A 16,557-nucleotide genomic window follows, 5' to 3' on the forward strand; every position below is an offset into this window, starting at 1 on the left:
ATATATGGAGGTCTTTTTTTGTCTGCTGTTTGGGGGCTTTGTTGTATTTTGTTTCCTCAAATGTCATCGTTTTTTGCAAAAAAAACCAAAAAAAAACAGTGCCACTGAACACTCCCTTCATCCGAGCATTTGCTAAATTACGTATCCGAACAAACTGCCTTAAACCTGATTTATGCTTCAGTGGGAAATCTACGTCGCGTAGTTGAACCTCCCAGGAAATGCAACTAAACACTGGGCTGATTCAGCCTGCAGCTATTGTCATTGGCCTCTTCAGTCCTGTTGATGCCTCCTGTACATTTCCAGCTACATTTCACAACATTTCTTAAATTTATCAGTGAGAGAATAACAACCATAGCCTCAGTTAACGAAGGCTAATCATATGATCAATATAAGGATTTACAAATGTCAGCAATTTCCTTCAGGGAGATTGCTTAAACTATCATAATTGATGTGAGAGAATGTATCAAGAAGTGGAAAAAATAGAGGGACAAATATGCTTGCCCCTGAAAAAAATTAAATGACCACAATAAAGAGTGAGGACCCAAGAGGGGAAAAAGTTCCAACATTTTATTTGTTTCTATTGGCCAGATCCGAATTTAAAACACCAGGACATGAAGACATGGTTGTTAATGTGTAATGCACCAGCACAAACATAAATGCCACCAACAGTGTCGGCCACTTACATAGCTTAGTCGTAGGCTCTACAAACGACTGGTATACATTCTGCTATCTTCATTCAGCTACCAAGGATGGAGCTGGATCATCTACTACGAAGCAAGTCCAATATACCCAAGGTATTGTTACCTTATCTGGATTCATTTATCGCGACACTGGCAATCAGAGTAAGTGGTCACACGAAGCTGGTTATCAACTCACTAAGATAACTCAGGATTTCCCCTCCACGCTCACACCAAAGGGGAGGCTTTGCCAGCATCAGACTAATCACAATTATGAATAAGTGCTGGCAGCAGGGTGGCTCTGTTTACAAATAAAGATTAAACTATATGATGGGAAAAATATGAAGCAGTTAAACATGAGACAGTTGGAAAGCAACACAGCTGCTGCAGGCCAAGCAGTGATATGAGTGTGAATGTGAGGGCTGTAGAGTTATTTAGTATGTATGAATGCATGTAAGCTTTACATGCTTTGGTCAGTAATTTGGAAGAGCACTGCTATATACAGTATAGTCTAACTGAAGTCAGGAAACAATGCAAAAATTCCCACTGTGAACATTGATTGTATTTTCCAAAGAACTGATTGGTCAGTAGGCAGTGTTTGTATACCTGTTGATCTCCAATTTGGTGGCAGTTAGGGGTCTCCAACTCCAGTCCTCGAGAGCTACTGTTCTGCAGCTTTTAGATGCATCCTTGTTCTGACACACCTGAATCAAATGAATGGCTTGTTACCAGCCCTTTAACAAACTTGATGGCATACTGAAGAGGTAATCCAACCATTTGATTCAGCTGTGTTAGAGCAGGGATGCATCTAAAAGCTGCAGGATTGTGCAGGTTGCCTGATTATTACTTTAACTGATGTTTTAGCCTTTACTGGTCCAGAAGTTTAAAGGTTTTGGTTACTTTTATTTTATACTCTTTAAAACTTGTACATTTGGCATATGTACTTATGTATTTTTGCTGAAAGCATACATGAGGGCGCTACTAGCGAACGTAACCACTGTTGACTTTACTGCTCCTATTGTTTTCCAGGACTCAAAAAAAAAGACATTTAATCTCAAGAGTCATTATCTAAATAAATACTACAGGTTTATTTTATGTGTCACCTAGAGCATTAGATCACTGAAGCTAAAAAACTATTACACACACACACACACACACACACACACACACACACACACACACACACGTTCCTACTTCCTAACTTTAATTAACCTTATCAGAATAGATGCATTTAGGGAGAGTGGTGTGTATCTGTCCAATCTAATTCTTGTTAACACATCAAAGTCAGAGAGTTCATGCATATCAGAAAGTTTCAAGTGTTTTAGAAATCTTGTCCTCATTTTTTTAATTTCTTATTCCTTTTCATGCTGATCTTGTTTGATTTAAACTTACGAGTAGGAGCACCGCTGATTACTTTTCACAATAAGTCACACAAGGTGCCTTTAAATCATCCTGAGTGATTACTATCTACATTAACATGAGACTGAGAAAAACAGCAAATCTTCAGGTCTGAGAAGCTGGAACAGTCCATTTCTATGAGTACTGTTGTTTTGTGGCTGAAGTCTCATTAGTAATAGTAAGCACAACCGCATCCAGGCTGGATTGTGTTGTTCCCAATCTTTAATCTATATTCAGATTGGTATCGTCATTTTCAAGGCTTCTGTTTGGCAACAAAAGATCAGACACGTTTTAAGGACAGTCAGTACTTCAATTGATTGCAGTGTGTTTTCTAAGTCCATTAGGGAATGACTGGAATGTGGCTAGCTCAAGACCAGGCTTGAACTTCCGTTTGTGGTAATAAGCATTTTAAGAGGTTTATCAAAACAGTCGAGCGTACGATAGCGTGCTCATCTTAAGCTAAACCGTGCTGATTACTGTTTCAATCAGTTCAGCATATAACTAATCAGTGCTGACCTCCAACTACAAAACTCTGAAAGCCAAATTTCATAAACATCTATGACCATCAATCTCATATCTCAACTCGACATCCTCACAAAAAGCAGCTGCATCCTCAAGGGCTTTCCCATCCATCACACAGAGGACGTTAGCCTATTAGTGGTGCTGTTCGGCCTCAACTATAGGCATTAGCTGATGCACTTTGACAATTTTTTCACCGCAGTCAAATGCAAACACGTCATCCTGATATTATGTTCATTACATTCCTCCTTCCTTCCACAGGTACACCAGGCTATTTGAGCAATGAAAATGGAAAATACATATGTAAGGAGTGTAATTAGTTAGCGACAGATTAATTGAAGTTGACCTCGATCACAGTTAATGTTTGAAAGGTTCTGGGTCATCGTCTAACAGAAAATTGAAAACTGATTGTTCAAAAAAATTCAAGGGAATTATGCTCATGTGCTCAGGATGTAATGTGCAATTGGGCTTCAGGGGATTAAATCACATTGACTCTCATAAAGCATCTTCATTAAATGGAATATCCAATCTCCATAGCAATTTCAAACCATGTTGCATGTTCAGTGTGCTCCCCTGGTAAACTTAACCTCCTTAATTAGTTTAGAATCTGTGATTAAACCAGAGAGCTGGATATTTGCAACCTGAAAACTAAACAACATTTAAAAAAAAAAAAAAAAAGAGATACAGAAAGGCTGCAAAATCCCATCCCCGAAATAAAAACAGGACACCAACTCCATGCGAGGGACATTACGTACAAAAAAACCCCAAACAAACAAACAAAAAAAGCCTCCCTGGTTCTCCCATAAATTGTTGTTATTTATGGTAACATAATGATCATTTCACAACCAGCACACAGCAAAAAAAAAAGACACTTTCTGACAGACTAAGCTGACTAATCCTACTTTCACACATCAGGAATTCACGGTCCTCAAAAAGCCATTATTTCAAGCCAAGCTACACCTGAACACAGTGTTGCTGGAGCACAAATTATGTTGGACTTGTCATCGGCATAGCACTTCTACAGCTGCAGCGATGTGGAGTTTAAATGTAGCTTACTGGATGTTACTACTTGATACATTTTTACTTACAAAGGCACAAAGTCTATATATTGTTTCGAGTGCTATTTTTAATAACCATAAAACAACCAAACGAGACAAAGAAAATGTTTCAGACCAAGGTGAAAATTAAACAACTGTTGCACGCCTGACATAGAAACGACTTTTTATTAACTTTTTTTTTAAAAAAAATTATGCGTAGATGTCCTGCGGGTTCGTAGATCTGTCTCGGGCATGGCTTGTTTCCCCTTGTTTCGTGGAATCCTTGACTTCCCTAAAATGTAATTACATAACACTTAGGCTTACACAAATTAGATTTCTCTTTTTATACAGTACATATAGCGTTCAATATTGTGAGCACTGGGGGTAGCATATTTCACATCAGCCATCAGTGCAACATAACCACTGTTTGATTTTTCTGTTTCTGCTTTTGTTTTGTTTTTTTAAACTTTGAAGGTACACTGATGCACTAAGCAGAGCAAATCTTCACAAACTACATGACTTTTTATTTTTCCTCAAAATAAAACTATAAATTTTCTAATCCAAATGGTCAATTTCTCCATTGCTGTGCATATTGATCAAATCTGCATATCTTTTCCTCCATAATACAAGATATTGACCATGCCTAGTCTAGATAAAAGCCAAGCCCATCTAATGTTGATGCTGATGTTAATAGTTCTTAATGAACTGACATTTTTGCTTGAATTTTCAAGCCTTCTTTAAACCTTCTCATGCAATAAAACGCATTTTGCTGCAGCACCTGAAGCTGCCACACTCCCTGCCGTGTTCGTAACCTGAGATCAAAAGAGCATCTAAATGTCTAAAACCTGACCTAAAAAGAAACTCTACTATGCAGACAGCTCCAGCGTGAACTGCGGTTCTTGACTCCGGTATGATTGATGCATTCTGCATGAAGCATGAGTCACGCAAACTCTCGACTCTCATCCAGAGCTACAGATTCCATCTGCATCCAAGCTGCGTGCGTTCAGTGGAGACAACAATGTATCGATGCACGTGAGCAATGCTTTTGTGCTCCCCGCGGCTAGGCCCACACCCATGCGATGCAGTGACAATGATGTAGCAACAATGACAGGGTTCCCTTTTCGTCACTATGCCTTTGTCTTTGGCTAGGACAAACAAGTTAAATGGGCAGAGCACAGCCTCTGAAATGTTTTACACAGACTGATTCTGTGTGAACTGCACGATGCATCTTATTCACAAGCAAAGCCCTAATGAAATCCCTCTTCTCGACTTAGACATTGCCTGTACATGTTTTGAAAAACTGCAGTTGTTTCCCCATCTCTACACATAAATGAGCTGTTGCTAACAAAAAGGGAAACGTTACAACTCACCAGGTCTTACTGCTGAAATAATTACACAGAGCACTGCTGACGTATCAATACACTACACCACTGGGTGAGTCACGAATACTGGACCTGAATCTAAAATCTGCACATACAGGAACCACAACATTCAGCACTGCTGCCCGTTCTTTGTTTTACAGAGAGCAAGTTGCTGGTTGGTATGACTAGCAGCAGGTGTTTTAATATCCTCCTCCTCTCCCTCAAAGGGAGCCTGCTGCTGCAGCAGCATCAAGCCAAGTTGTGGCCCACAGCCCGCTGGTTAGAGGCCCTTTATTTTCTATCACACCCTCCCCCTGCGCAACCTCCCCATCTATCAACACTCTAACCAAGCTCAAGAACATTTAGTTCGTCAGGCAAGCGTCTCCTCACACAGAGGGATGAGAGCACAACTTACTGAGTGGTTTGAAAACAAACAGCTGAGAAATATTAATCCATTATGATCAGGAATACAATTCCCTGCTCTGAACCAAACATTTCTAACACCACTCACTCTTTTTTACAATAATAAATATTAAAAGTGGGAATCACCGGGCACCCTACATTACGATATTAATGTAATTTTTAACATTTTTAACATATCTGGAGTACTGCAATAAGATATATTGTAATTTGTTTTGTCTTTTCAACAGCAAATTGCATCCTTGAAGTTAAACTGGGATAATTTTATCTCACTGCAGTTACTTTTGTGCCACTAAATGAGACTGCCAAACATACCGACACTGCCACTCAAACCTGCCATAAATGTTGACATAAGACAGAGTCCGTCTGCAGTCAGTCTGTGACTCAATGGGGTCATGTGTTGGCAATCTGTCTGCATCTGTTTGCAAACCTCTGACAATCTCTCTGAGAGTGATTGCAGTGATTCCAAGTCAGATGTGATAGCTTGCAGAAAGGTTACTTCCTATCAGGTGAAACGAGCCCTACTTGTTACTTTATTTAATAAGAAATTGATATTTGGTGTCCTTGCATGGATTGTGAAACTATGCTGTATTGATTTTTTCTCCCACCCCTAATAAATATGAAAACTTGAAAACTGACACTGACATATTCTGCAATCATACACTGTGTGCTTAAAAGGTCACTGTAGAAAATTTTTTTTGCTTTTTTTATGCAGCTTGACTTTTCTCTTTTTTTCATAGTTATAGCAGTGCATGTTTTCAATGCATAAAAATGACAGCGAAACCTTTTTCATAAATACACCATACTGAGCCAGTCGTGGACAGAACAGGACTAGGTTATGCTTCTGCTTAAAGGTTTACGTATTCACAGACACTGTGATACTTTGTGGTGTGAACACCAGTAGAGCCTTAGTAACAGGTAACATTTGAACCAACAGAGCAAAAGCAGATTTTGGGTAAACCTATGAGATTACAACAAGCAAGTGAGCTTTTAAAGGTTTTTACGGGTTTACACCTTTCTTTAGTCTAACGCTAAGAATGACGGGAAATTGGGAAGCTCTGCAGGTGTAGTAATCTATGTATTTTACATCATAACATCAGACAAAGATGGAACATGTTGTCAAATGGGTGACACTACTTGATGCCAGTCTGAAACATGTTCGTTTTTGTGGGTGTCCATCCAAAACGGCGACCAACAGTAAATACACACTTTTGAGCGATAAACATAGTATCTAATTTTTATCCAAATTTAGCCTGCTACTAAACTAACAGCTATGCATTATATTCAGTAATTAGTCCACTTTTCATATATTCACATGACATCTTTTGAACAGAATTAGGTTATGGTACTGGGGTTGCTTGAAAAGTTTACCTGTTAGCTTTTGGTGGGACGTGGGAGAAAGGAGAGGATCTAATGTGTATCCCAAAAAAAAAAAAAAAAAAAAAAAAAAAAAAAAAAAAAGGAGATTCCAGCTTTCACTGAGGTATGGCAGGGAATGTGCACAATAAATGCATCCTCTAGGTACCTGCAATTCTCTGTAGCACGCACACAGTTTCTGCAGCAAATCCTCATCCATAGGATGTAAATATTCATGTGGCCCCTTCAGTTTCTGAATTAAAAATTTATATCTTTGAAGTAGGTAAGAATATAAATTTTGTACATTCACACAAGTGTGTCTGAAATTGTGACTGTACACACAAAATGTACAGGTATAATTTCTGTGACATTTGTGTGCCAAGTATAAATGATGGAATTTCTTCCATAAGACATTATCTAGTGGAATTGCTTTCTAGACCGGACTGACTCACGTTAATGTTGTGTGATATTTCTGGGGTTATGTGTGAAAGGGTTATTTAACAAGTGCACCATTAAAGGGTGATCTATAATTAAAGACAGGCTCTGCGGGCACACAGTTGGGCATAGAGGCATGCAGCAGGTAGCTCGTTATGTCTTCAAAATCAATGGGAATGAGATAGAAAGGAGAAAAAATATATATATTTACTTGACTTGAGACAGACATGGCAGGCTGAAGAGAGTTTGGCATGTAGTGAGGTGTTGGGCACAGTTCTGAAGAGACAGGCTACTAAGAATGTCTACAGAAAATGCTGAGGTTATGCTGGGTTGGCATGACTATGTGACTGCGGCACATAACCAAATCTCTCCGTCTCCTCTGCTCGCTGTCATACATCCATCTGCTCCAGTCTCTCTCTTTTTCTGCCTGGGTCAGTGTTACACTCTGCTCAGATCAAGATTCTCTCCAGCGTTTGTCACATCCCCGGCTCTGCTGTCTCTAATGATCCCGTCTCTCCCCGTTCTGTCACACGACAGCACCACTCTGTCCATCCTAAAGAATCTCACCCTCTCTCTTTCTCATCTCCCCATCTTCATGCTCTCTCCTACCCACACACTCATTCAGTATTCATATTTTAGAGGACATTTATGAGCACCATTTTCGGTGCAGATGCACACGCATCTACATTTTCTCCTCCGGCCCTCCCCTTCACAACCCCTCCTCCCTCCTCTTCCTTATCAAGCTAATCCAGATTCTGGTTTTGGTTTCGCGTTGCTCATCTTTTTTTAGACTGAAAGCCATGTGCCGCTCACTCCTACTCTCCCTCTGCCTCTTTCTCCATCTTTTTCTCCCACCGCCGCCCACTCAATCCCTTTCACCTCTTCCCACTCCATTTTCTCTTCTTCCACTTGATGTGATAGTATGTGCGCCGCAGATTGCATGCGTGTGTTTGTGTATACATGATGATGCTTTTATGTGGTTGTGTGTTCGGCTGGCAACATATGTGGTCTTCCAACCTGTCTGTGGCATGCTGCCACATACTATATACGAATGTGTTTTTCATCGTATGCGATCATATAGTGACTTCATCAATTCTCCCCATGCAACACTCTACTGCAGCCATAGCACTGTTGCATTTCTTGGGGAACATCAAATAGACGTTCTTCCACGTACTTCCACCGAACAGCTGTCTGATCACGGGTGCGGCTTGCATATTTTGGAAAGCATACACGTCTGTTCGGGAGGGGACGCCGACAAACAACACCTGTCAGATAATCAATACTAGCTCATTTATGTGTGAATGTTTCCCTTTTATTTATGAGTTATTTGGACCGGCAACGATTCACAGTGAAGAAGATAAAACCTAAAATTCAGGCACATGCAAAGTCTTACATATATAGCGGAGATAACAGGGACTTAAAATAGCAGATTTGAAAATGTTAATTGTGCTGGATCATTCGTTAATTTGCACTTCCAACGCCGTGTCAGGCAAATACACAGCGGTCACTGGAACACATTTCCAGCCTGTTGTGAACTACTGCAAGTTTCAGCTCATTTCAAAGAAAAGTATTCACTATTAAAATTCTGCCTTGTAGCATGATGTAGCCTAACAGGAAAATAAGTACCCTTTAATGCTGAAATGGACTCTTGACACACATGAGAAAATGAAACTCAATTTCAAGGGCCTATGGCATTATCATTTTGAGCTGAATATTTATAGCTCAACTAAAACTGTTCTGTTGCCCTCATTTAATTTCTCAGTTTAGGTGATTTGAGGAACTCTGCAGAAGTGTCTTGTTTAAACGTAAAATTTCACGCGTCGTAAATCCAAAAAACTTCCACTCAGTCTTCCTTTTATACAGGGTGTTTATCACAGCTCAGCCACAGCTACTGGCTTCTGACTCATGCATATGAACAAGTTATTTATGAAAAGCCAAACTTACAAGAATTTCAAAAAATGAAAATTAATCAAGACAGTCTAAAAAAACCTCAAAGATGCTTGTATATTTCATCATCAACTTCCAACTTCCAAGGACATTAACTCTATGACTTTACTGTCTACTTATCAATAACAGTACCTTGATCTTTGTAACTCTGTTTAAAAGCATTAAAATTAAATACCAGTAAAAGGCATACAGTTAACTGGTGACCCTAAATTGCCTTTAGGAATGTGTGTGTGAATGGTCTCTTTGTGTTACACGTGAATTATACTTCTGCATCCCATTGATGCCATAACTTACGTCATAACCGGATCCCAGTTTTAACCTTGAGTCTTTTAACTTCTACGTAACCTGACATGCATGTCCCAATGCCCAATTACACGTTGGGTTGATGCGTAGCACAATGACTTGAATGGCGTGGATGGTTACAATATTGAGTTTCCAGTCACATTGTCAGTTAGGACGCAGCTTTCCCACAGAAGTTTAACTCAAGCTTTAGCCCTGCGACAGACTGGCAACCTGTCCAGGGTGAAGATGAATGGATGGATGGATTTGGCAGCTAGACTTGTCGGTATTAAACAGGTATTTTGCAGTGTGCCTACTATAATCCCTAATGGTAACAAACTGTATAGCACTGCTCTGTACAGAACATAAACGTTGCAGTATGTTACTGTCAGCTGCTTTGGTTACCGTTACACTGTTTGCATTCCTACTGTAAACTCCAAAAATAAAATGTATTACTGTAAATGTCAACTGCATGTTCTCATCCTCCTCCTCTCCCTTAAGCTGTAACATTTGTCCTGTCTTCCTCCCCTCACCCCCTACCAGTCACGGGAGATGGCTGTCCCTTCTTGAGCCTGGTTTTGTTAGAGGGTTCTTCCTGTTAAAAGGGACTTTTACCTTCCCATTGTTGCCAAGTGCTTGCTCAAAGGGGTAATTTGATTGTTGGAAAGAAGTCCAAATCAGAAAGCATAAACGAGTAACAATATATCTACACCCCTGCAAAAAGATGCATTGATGCGGTCGATCATTAATGTTTTTTGTTATCTGCACTTCCATAAATACTGCCAAATGTTCTACGTTGCTTTATCTAAAAGCCTTTTGACTCTTTAACTCGCTGTGAAAAACCAAACACCAGCATTAGACCTGTTACATCAGATCAAATTAATAAGTCTAGAGTGAAGACAAGAAGCCAGGCAGTTTTCTAGCACAAAAAGAGGTGACGTAACAGAAACTCTCGCAAAAACTGATCGGGAAAACAAAGAGACAACATATCCACCAGGACTCTTCTGGAGGCACTTGGTTTTCATTAGGAGAGAAGCCTCACAGGGACACCAATGAATCAAGTGTTTACACTGGTGTTGATGCAGCCTGACATAGCCAGGAATGGCCTGACTGGCTTATTTTGCAAAAACACTTAGCTGTAGTTGATCTCAGGAAAACTAGCAATGAGCTTAAAAATGAATGAGAAGAAAAATAAAAAATCTTCACCCTTACAAGATCTTCATGCACAACCTAAATTAACTGGGTTTTTCCCTCCTTTCCTGTTTGTGTGAAGCTTTTCCACACCCTTTACAATCATGTATGTGTGCATGGAGGGTTAAGGTGGGGACGTGGACTACAATATTGATTAAATACATAAAGGATATGCAAGTTATAGGTGTAATGTGGGACCCTAGAGAACCTGGTCAGGGATATTCTGGCTCAGAATGGGCCTTCAGAGGTTGACTGAATAGCACAGTAAAGGCAACATGTCTGTTAGCTTATTAGAGGGAAATTTGGGCATTTTGTTTTTATTTCGGACACATTATACAATTAAGCTGGAGCAGATGAAATCCTAATTAAGGAATGCAGTTTAAATTTTTTTTATTTTATTGTATTACCGGTACTGGAAAGCGCTGGGTGAAACTTCCTTTGGGGATGGCTAAAAGCTTTTTTGGAAGAGGGTGCCAAAATTTCCTCTATGCAGTTTCCTGTGCAGAAATCATAAACGAAATTAGATATGTACGCATTGGTATAGTCCAGTACTTATCTGTGTGTCATAAACATGCCTCGCTGCAGCTCATAAACAACATATTAAGCACCTTAATATAAAACCAAAGACCACAACAGATCTTGACAACAGTGAGTGCCACTGTATGAGTAATAACCAACATTTCCTGCTCTCATCTCTCGTTTTGTTCAAATACTGTGTCATTCTCTTAAACCAGCATATTGCTATTTTTCAGGCATTTGTTATCCACTTTGGGACAGCCTGACATTCTCCTTACACCCTGCGGTCATCTTTCATCCATCGTGGCTTCATAAAGGCAGAGCACTTTGAGTGGGCATGAAAATATAGATAGAAAAGAGAAAAGCATGGCTCCACAACTGGAAGTCGTGAGAAAAGAAGGGCCCAAATTAGCTGTGAAATATTCAGTGTGAATGATAAAGAGGTGTGACAGTCCCCATTACTGTCACTGTGCCAGGTCCCTTTTTTTGCAGGGAAGTGTGCAAGCATAAAGTCTGGATAATGTACTGGTCAGGCTTTAAAGCCTTGTTGGAAAGGCTCCTCTGTAGTAATGTTAAAGAACAGGGGATTGATGAGTTACCTACTAAATGAGGAGACAAACACCACAGAGTAAAGAGGTCTTCTGCACTACTTATTCTTGTAAATTGTGAAAAAAAAAAACTGCCAAGCACTCACACCGCTGTTAGCTGATGTTTGTATTTTGCTCCAGCACCTTAACGTGTGATTCCAACAAGTCGATCGCCATCAGTGGCAGTAGTACCCAGTCTCATGCAATCAGGACAGCTGCTTGAGGTGACATCCTACCGCCCCAGCAAATGACGATACGGCCTAAGAAATGTGCCTCAAACAGCGCTAAGACGTGGATTTAAAAGCCGGGTCACGCTGGCCGTGTCGTGGCGGGCTTTGCTGCCCTGCGTGTGCATATAACTAAAGGCGGCTTTACAGTCAAGTCTCATCCGTTTGCTGCTACTGCTCACCTGTGTTTTGACGATGCCTTGCCAAGACCCACTGCATCGGTTCCGCTCTCTTTTCCATATCCTTGCGACTGTCGACCCGCCTCAGGCTCGTCGTCCCCAACACCGGTTGAAGGTTGGGGGCTGGATGAACACTCAAACGCCTCACCGATGGAATTAAAATAACCGTGCAGACGTCATTACAACAGAAGGATGAATGGACCCAGAGACATCAAAGACCGGGAGCTTCCTCGGTTACCTCCCGGCTGTCAGGCAATCCTGAGACGCACAGTCAAAGCTGTAATTAATCACACGGCCGTTTTGAAAGCGCTGGAAACTGGCGGCTCGGCTCTCCGCTTAATTGCAACACGTCGTCGGCTGTGGTGGTCGTTTTCACGTCCGAGCTCTGCATGACTTATTTCGATCCATGAAAGAGAATTACAGTCCCCTGGGATTAGCGAACATATCGAGCCCTTCGGGTTTCACGTTGTTGTTTGTAGCTTGTGTGTGTATGTGCCAACAGCCGGACAACTCCCGAATCCTGACACGGACGGCAGCAGTTCCCGAGAATCTAGCCCATCCCCTAGGATATTTTCCCACCGAAAAACGCGTACGAATTGGCTATTCCCCTTCCGTGTTTGGCTGCGCAAACCCAGGGCAGCGTTAGGTTTACGCACACCTGACTCGTCCCCCCCTTTTTTTTTAGTAAATGGCAGATCACAGACTCCGTGGAGGTGCTGTGGAGAAAGGGCGCCACCGGTGGTTTGTGAATTATCGGCAAACGTTTTCAAAGAGAGCGGTGCTTTTTTTTTCTTTCTAGAGGTTGCCGCTCCCCTTTGTGATGTCATCTAGAAAGACCCAGGGGGAGATCTGACAGTGATTTCTTTTTTCTTTTATTTTCTGTTTTGTTTTGTTCGCTCAGTTCATATTTTGAGCAAGCTTTTCAGCTCTGCGCGCGATTCGCAGCAAGAAACAACAAAAGCGTCAACTTACTGAAGTGGAAACGATTGTTCTGCGCATGCACGCTTTTTCACACTCGGTGACGACACTGGGATACATGGATAAACGCCGTTAATAATTTATTTTGCATCACATCATGACCCAATTCCCCCCACCCGTTTTTCCCCTCATATGACGTGCTCCTTGCAGATAATAAATCAAATCCATATTGTGTAAGAAGATATGGATTTGTAATAAAAAAAAATCATTTTTGGTTGTGCGCGTGTGTGTCGTCAGCTGGTACGGACCGGTAGCGTCTTAATTTGCCCGTTACTATCTTGAGATATCGCTTTGGTCTTTGGATCGACATATAAATGGCGTCGGGGCTGCTGCACATCTTGCCGTGGTCTTGAAAAGAAGAAATAAATGCGAAAATCCTCGTGAGAACACAGAGCCATTGCAGCCACAGGACTTCAGTTTCACATGGAAAAGTGAACCAAGAGCTGAGCTCTGGGACTGGGGGATTTTAACATCTAAAAAAAATAGCTTTTAGAAAAAATAGATTTTTTTTTCTTTTTGTTTCAACTTCAAAATCTATATCTGCACACACACACATGCAAACGTTTGTCCACACTGTTATTATTATCCATGATGTAACTATGATGTAACCAAAAGAAATTAGATATTTAGAATATAAAATATATTTAGAATAAAGAATATGTTATACATTTTAATAAATGTATATTTATATAATTTCTTTTATTGTTGTAATTATTTGTTAATTTATTTATTGTTCATGTACCCAGTGACGCTAAAGCCTTGATTTTTCCGCTTTAATTTGGAGGATGTTGCCTTTACGTTATGAATAGCGTCTCTAGCCTACGTCACTCTACTCTTACGTCTTATAGGTTGGGTAAAGGGTTAATAATTGATGGCCATACTGTCAACGACATACCAATACACCCCCGAAATTCTGTAAGATTAAAGTCAGCTCCTTTTATCCACAGAAACTGTTTTATTTGCAGTTAGCTGTGTCTGATTATCGACAGATAACAAAAAAAAATGCTTCTAAACAAAAAAACAAGTTATTTTAATGTATTAGCTTGTATTTGACTAGTTTAATGATCACAATAATATGAACTCGATAAACAATGAAGGAAATCCCATTTATTTAGCCGATAATAAGACAGCGGGTCTGTGCTTGCGCAATAATCTCAAAAAGACGTGATCCAGGAGTCGACTCCCCCTAACATGATGGTACGTCCCAGTTTCTCGTCCTCTCCCTCTCATTTTCCTGCCGTCTGCTTTCTGCGTCCTCCATCTCTCCGCTGTCTCCCACCTTCCTACGTTAAGGACATTCAACTTTTGCCGTGTTTTCTGTACCACCCGTTATCCCTGTAATATATATAGTGCTGCTGGATAGGTAGGTGAAAACTATATTTCCTCTATTAGATATTTCCTGTATAACAGGGGACTTTTTTGTTAAGCTGCGTCCAACATGCATTTTGTAATATTGAAGCTGAATAATGCGTTCTTTTAGTCTTGTCTTGTATTTATTCCTCTTCGTTTGTTCTAATTAGCATTTTCCCTGATTTCCTCTGTTGCAGTGACTGTACTCCTTATTTCTTTCCTCCATCTTGTCCTACATTTATAGCACAAATGACTCATGCGGGCTTTACAGAATAGAGAACAAGGAGGGGAAAAAAGATAAAATCTTCATGTTGCATTTCAACTATAGGCTCTTCTCACGGTCAAAGGAGTAAAGATTAAGCCTTACATCAGCTCTGCAGATGCAATGCTTTCCTCCCCCCCTTGCCTCCATTATAAAGCTAGAAGATTGTCCCATGAAAAACCTTAACATAGGACGCTTCTGTGGCTTCTTTTTCCTTCAGTGGGAGATCGTGTCACAGGAGATGTCACCAAAATAAACAATTTCAAGCCCTTATAAGCACCGGAGCATTCCTATCAATGTCATATTTCCAAGGTCACATTTAAGGCCCTATTGCCTCACGACTGCTTCACTGCTGTAAGGTGAATCCATGATTATCAGGTGCTCTTTCATATGCCAGTGGCTTTACACTCAACAGAGCATATGACATGATGTCTGAGCCCAATTTAGAGGGATAATCTGGCAATGTCTGTTTGCTGTCTTTTTTTTTCCTCAGTGAAGCAGCACAGAGCTGACCTTATAAAGTATCCTGTGACCAGACCACACCTCTGTCTCAGAGCTGATGGAAGCCAAAGGCAAGCCTGGGGCTTCAGCTCCAAAGGCAGCACCTAAAGTGGAGAAAAAGGAGCCGGCTGCCCCACGCAAGTCTGACCCTGCCCCTGCAGCTCCTGAGCCGGAGCATCGCCCTCCTGCGCAGGATGGAGCAGCGGAAACAGAGACAGCAGCAGCAGGTGACGAAGCTGCAGCCTCCGGCACAGACTCTCTGGAACACCTGAAGCCCTTTCTCATTGGTGGGGCCGTTATTGCTGCGGGAGCCATCTTGCTCGGAGTATTGCTACTGGCGAGGAGAAATTAAAACCAAATCATTGTCTGAAGTTGGGGTATTTATTGGTTGATGACTTAGACGGTCGCTGCTGATTGGTTCACAGACTATCATGATAAAGATTGGGGACTTTTTCTTTTTGTTTTTTTTAGCCCTGCTTTCACTTGTAGTGAATCAACTCATTTGATTTCCGATCAAGGCTGTATATGGAGCATAATTACACATATTATATGCATGAATTTGCTACAATACTGCATCTGAAGTGTAATTATATAATTATAAAAAACACACACAAAAAAAACTTACGCCGAGCTAAAAACCTGAACTCTTAAAGGTAGTTTATTCAGCTGCTTTGTCTGGTTTAATCTAATTTGAACAAATATTGACAAAAATGTTTAAATATTTGTACATTCTTGCACCAGAAATGAGCTTGGTTCACTTTGCTAAAAGAAACACGTGAAGCCTCAAATCATAATATTGAACCTTTGAAATATGAATAGCAGCTATCAGAGTTCTAGGTTTTTACTTTACTTTAAAATGAGACTGTTGGAAGAGAAGAGCAGAGAATAGCTGGGATTGTCCACTGTGGTGTATTGAAACTACTCTGGCTAAATCATTGATTGCCTAATGGAAGGTACTGAGTTCCTCTATTAGTATAGAGCGTATGAGACATCGAAATGGCGAACACAAGCAAGTACAACACAATAAAAATTCAGAGAGAACACATAAGTGTGCAGGGGTTGAGGAATGGCACGTGAAGGGTCGTTGGATGTAAAATATGTATACTGTGGACCAGAGTATAATAGTGCAGTTATTTATTATTGTAGAATAAGCAGATTTATTTTACTGTCAAATTATATCACAAATCAATAACCTTTCGTGTCTTACACAGCAGCCGCAGTCATGCTGTTTCAATCTGTTTACATCTTACAGTAGATGTTTAGCTGTAGCAGGCTGAACAGCCATTAGTGTTGTGTATCAGGTTGAAAGCCTGCTGCCAAAACATGATAGTTATTTC

At 40.6% G+C, this 16,557-nt stretch overlaps 1 protein-coding gene and 1 long non-coding RNA gene across 3 annotated transcripts in view; one reads left to right on the forward strand and one right to left on the reverse strand.

Annotated features, from left to right (window-relative positions):
- dagla (diacylglycerol lipase, alpha) overlaps positions 1 to 12,878 on the reverse strand; it is a 39,822-nt gene extending 26,944 nt beyond the window's left edge. Inside the window, exon 1 of one of the 2 annotated variants that reach the window (XM_087839525.1) lies at positions 12,133 to 12,878. The gene's annotated coding sequence lies outside the window, so the exon portion shown is untranslated. The remainder of the gene's footprint in view (positions 1 to 12,132) is intronic. The other variant, XM_087839524.1, reaches the window with a different exon arrangement.
- A 1,344-nt stretch (positions 12,879 to 14,222) lies between these two features.
- Positions 14,223 to 16,557, forward strand: part of LOC102795119 (uncharacterized) — a 3,271-nt gene continuing 936 nt past the window's right edge. Inside the window, exons 1-2 of the long non-coding RNA XR_436534.3 lie at positions 14,223 to 14,470; positions 15,213 to 16,557. The exon at positions 15,213 to 16,557 is cut by the window's right edge and continues 936 nt beyond it. This is a non-coding gene — a long non-coding RNA (uncharacterized LOC102795119). The remainder of the gene's footprint in view (positions 14,471 to 15,212) is intronic.

This window comes from Neolamprologus brichardi, chromosome 1, assembly GCF_056152115.1.
Source record: "Neolamprologus brichardi isolate AB-2024 chromosome 1, ASM5615211v1, whole genome shotgun sequence".
NCBI classification, from domain to species: domain Eukaryota; kingdom Metazoa; phylum Chordata; class Actinopteri; order Cichliformes; family Cichlidae; genus Neolamprologus; species Neolamprologus brichardi.